At 30.4% G+C, this 5,000-nt stretch overlaps 1 protein-coding gene across 2 annotated transcripts in view; it reads left to right on the top strand.

Moving 5' to 3' along the window:
* LOC133616571 (adhesion G protein-coupled receptor D2) overlaps window positions 1-5,000 on the top strand; it is a 314,512-nt gene that overhangs the window by 31,275 nt on the left and 278,237 nt on the right. The gene's annotated exons all lie outside the window — the stretch shown is intronic.

Genomic DNA, 5,000 nt, shown 5'->3' with positions numbered 1-5,000 from the left:
GGGTAGATTTTGCGCTGTGTGCAGGCGCCAAGTCCTGTTGGAACTTGAAATCTCCATCTCCATAGAGCAGGTCAGCAGCAGGAAGCATGAAGTGCTCTAAAACTTGCTGGTAGACGGCTGCGTTGACCCTGGATCTCAGGAAACAGAGTGGACCGACACCAGCAGATGACATGGCACCCCAAACCATCACTGATGGTGGAAACTTTACACTAGACTTCAGGCAACGTGGATCCTGTGCCTCTCCTGTCTTCCTCCAGACTCTGGGACCTCGATTTCCAAAGGAAATGCAAAATTTGCATGGTTGGGTGATGGTTTGGGGTGCCATGTCATCTTATGGTGTCGGTCCACTCTGTTTCCTGAGATCCAGGGTCAACGCAGCCGTCTACCAGCAGGTTTTAGAGCACTTCATGCTTCCTGCTGCTGACCTGCTCTATGGAGATGGAGATTTCAAGTTCCAACAGGACTTGGCGCCTGCACACAGCGCAAAATCTACCCGTGCCTGGTTTACGGACCATGGTATTTCTGTTCTAAATTGGCCCGCCAACTCCCCTGACCTTAGCCCCATAGAAAATCTGTGGGGTATTGTGAAAAGGAAGATGCAGAATGCCAGACCCAAAAACGCAGAAGAGTTGAAGGCCACTATCAGAGCAACCTGGGCTCTCATAACACCTGAGCAGTGCCAGAAACTCATCGATTCCATGCCACGCCGCATTAACGCAGTAATTGAGGCAAAAGGAGCTCCAACCAAGTATTGAGTATTGTACATGCTCATATTTTTCATTTTCATACATTTCAGTTGGCCAACATTTCTAAAAATCCCTTTTTTGTATTAGCCTTAAGTAATATTCTAATTTTGTGACACACGGAATTTTGGATTTTCATTTGTTGCCACTTCAAATCATCAAAATTAAATGAAATAAACATTTGAATGCATCAGTCTGTGTGCAATGAATAAATATAATGTACAAGTTACACCTTTTGAATGCAATTACTGAAATAAATCAAGTTTTTCAAAATATTCTAATTTACTGGCTTTTACCTGTATATAAAATTGCTTAATTGTGTAATTAATTATAATTGTAATTAAATACATAAATGTGTTATTCATTGTGTCAGCAGAAGTACAAATAAATGTAATCATTTAATTCTTAATTTATGAAATAATGAAATCAATAATTAATTAAATGATTATAATAATTAAATGATTTAGTTATGTAATAAATCATTTACTCATTTAATCATACTTAAATAATTGAATTCATTATTTAATTATTTGTACATGAAATAATAAAATCAGTAATTTATTAAATGATTAAATAATTGATTAAATGATTAAATAATTTAATTAATGTAATCATTTAATGCAATTGTTGTAATTAAATAATTACATAATTAATTAAATTATTAAATCATTTAATTATTTTAATAATTTATAGAATTATTGATTTCGTTATGCCATGTACAAATTATTAAATATTTAATTAAACACAAGTTCATGAAAAATTAAGTAAATCATTAAAACATTTGGAAATCAATATATCATTGAAAATAAGTTATTTAAATAATTAAATAATGAAATAAATAATCAAATGATGAAATAGCTGAATAATGAAATAAATAATTAATTAAATTATAAAATCCCTAAAAATTGAAATAATTAATCAAATGTGCTTTTCCACAAAAAAAACAATGACACAATTGCTAAAACAGTTTTGTTTTTCATTCCAATTATAATAATTATTGACACATTTAAGTAATTATGCAACAATGTATTTAATGTTGCCCTATTTAGCCCCATAGGTTTACTGTATACAAATAAATGTGTTGAAACCAACGTCATAATCAGTTGGCCCCTTGATTCTTCGTCTTAGACCGAGTTATATGTTTCCACTTTGCGAGAGCACTTTGGGGAAGGCCCTTCTCTCTTCCAGCATGACTGTGCCCAGGTGCACAAAGCAAGTCCATAAAACCATGCTTGGATGACTTTCACGTGGAAGAACTTGCGCATGACCTTGAAAACCTTTGGGACGACTTAGACCGGAGACGTGAGCCACTGTGCTCACTCGGATCTAACATCAGTGATCATGTTTTTCTGGATGATTGGACAAAATGTTTCCTTAACGCATTCCAAAATCTTCCCAGACAACAGAAGCTATTTGGAATATTTGTTCATGTCACCTTCCCAATGTAAGACTGATTGTCAGCATACTTCCTTGATTTTACACTGCTGTTTAAATTCATGACGTCATGGTCCAACATGACACTTTGGACTTTGTCTGCAATTTTCCCGAGTTTTGTGCAATTTCCTGTCCAGCGCTCTTATTTTCGTTCCACTTCCAGTTTGCATCCATATTACACCCCTTGTTCGAGTGCCGGTTGGCTCACTTGTTTCTTTAATTACAACCAGGATACAAACCTGTCCCTGGTGGTCAATCAGGAGGCTTCTTATTGATGATGCTGGATCATTGTTTGTTGCTACCTTGCTTCATTCACCTGTGGTCCACTGCTCCGACCACGCTGGTGCTCCTTTGGTTGTCCCTAATAACATTAATGTTTGCCTGCCTTCTCTGCATATTGGGGTCACACCGCCAGCCAGCATGCAACTCAGGAACCGGCAGGGCTGCTCCTCCCTAGAGACAAAACTCACACTCTGCATAGGGACCCAAAATCTGTGGGGGCCCCGTTTTGCGTGAAGAAACACATGTATAATGACAATTAAAGAATGACAGAGCCTTTAGCCCCTTTTTTGCTTCCCTTCCTTAACTCATCTTTATGTTTTCATTATGTTACATTTATTATTTTACACTAAAAACATAAATTATTGAATCATTTCATTATTTGTTCAACAATGTCTTACCATATCGTACAGTTCCTTATAATTTCCTACACTTCTTACCATTTAAAAAAAATAATTCCTTACAATTTCATTCAGTTTCCTACAATTTCTTACAATTTTTATTTTTACAATTTCATACAGTTTCTTATGATTTCCTAAATAACTTTCCTACAATTTCTTACAATTTATATTTTTACAATTTCATACAGTTCCTTACAATTTCCTAAATCATTTTTCTACAATTTCTTACAATTTCATACAGTTTCCTAACATTTCTTACAATTTATATTTTTACAATTTCACAGTTTCTTACGATTTCCTAAATAATCTTCCGACAATTTCTTACAATTTATATTTTTACAATTTCATACAGTTTCTTACAATTTCCTAAATACTTTTTCTACAATTTCTTACAATTTCATACAGTTTCCTAAAATTTCTTACAATTTATATTTTTACAATTTCATACAGTTTCTTATGATTTCCTAAATAATTTTCCGACAATTTCTTACAATTTATATTTTTACAATTTCATACAGTTTCTTACAATTTCCTAAATAATTTTTCTACAATTTCTTACAATTTCATTCAGTTTCTTAAAATTTCTTACAATTTATATTTTTACAATTTCATACAGTTTCTTATGATTTCCTAAATAATTTTCCTACAATTTCTTACAATTTATATTTTTACAATTTCATACAGTTCCTTACAATTTCCTAAATCATTTTTCTACAATTTCTTACAATTTCATACAGTTTCCTAAAATTTCTTACAATTTATATTTTTACAATTTCATACAGTTTCTTACAATTTCCTAAATAATTTTTCTACAATTTCTTACAATTTCATTCAGTTTCTTAAAATTTCTTACAATTTATATTTTTACAATTTCATACAGTTTCTTATGATTTCCTAAATAATTTTCCTACAATTTCTTACAATTTATATTTTTACAATTTCATACAGTTCCTTACAATTTCCTAAATCATTTTTCTACAATTTCTTACAATTTCATACAGTTTCCTAAAATTTCTTACAATTTATATTTTTACAATTTCATACAGTTTCTTACGATTTCCTAAATAATTTTCCGACAATTTCTTACAATTTATATTTTTACAAGTTCATACAGTTTCTTACAAATTCCTAAATAATTTTTCTACAATTTCTTACAATTTCATACAGTTTCCTAAAATTTCTTAAAATTTATATTTTTACAATTTCATACAGTTTCTTATGATTTCCCAAATAATTTTCCTACAATTTCTTACAATTTATATTTTTACAATTTCATACAGTTCCTTACAATTTCCTAAATAATTTTTCTACAATTTCTTACAATTTCATAGTTTCCTAAAATGTCTTACAATTTATATTTTTACAATTTCATACAGTTTCTTACAATTTCCTAAATAATTGTTCTACAATTTCTTACAATTTCATATAGTTTCCTAAAATTTCTTACCATTTCTTTTTTTTTTTTTTTTTTTTACAAATTCTTACAACTTCATACAGTTTCTGACAATTCCTTCCAATTTTTTTTTACAATTTATCAAGTTAACATTTTGTACAATTTCTTACTATATATTAAACATTTTTATAATTTCCTACAATTTCTTACACTTTTTTTTTTTTTTTTTTTACAATTTCATACAGTTTCTTACAATTTCCTACACTTTTTATTTATATATATATTTTTTACAATTTCTTACGATTTCATACAGTTTCCTATAATTTATTACAAATTCATACAGTTTCTTACAATTTTCTACAATTATTATTATTTTTTTTTACAATTTCTTACAATTTCATACAAAAAATGCATTCAATTAAATTCCAGTTTGATTAAAAAATATATAAAGGTAGTTTGACATAATTAAAAAAGTGTGAAAAAACTTTGTAAAAATATAAATTCTGCTTTGGGCCCCAATTTAGCCAGGGGCGGCCCTAAAGACAGGTGTGAAACCTGATCGTCAATCAGGAAACAGATGAGGGAACCAGGATACCAACAATAAGGGAAGTGTTGAAACATAGAGACAAACAGGAAGTGGAACAAAAATAAAAGCACTGGGCAGGAAATTATAAAAAAATATAAAAAAATAGCAAACAAAGTCTAAGCTGTCATGTAATTTAACCTGAGGACAGGTGTGAATCCTGATTA

Source organism: Nerophis lumbriciformis, linkage group LG14 (assembly GCF_033978685.3).
Source record: "Nerophis lumbriciformis linkage group LG14, RoL_Nlum_v2.1, whole genome shotgun sequence".
In the NCBI taxonomy this organism is placed as follows: Eukaryota; Metazoa; Chordata; class Actinopteri; order Syngnathiformes; family Syngnathidae; genus Nerophis; species Nerophis lumbriciformis.
The sequence above is the reverse complement of the archived record's forward strand: the minus strand, read 5'-3'. Positions and strand labels throughout refer to the sequence as shown.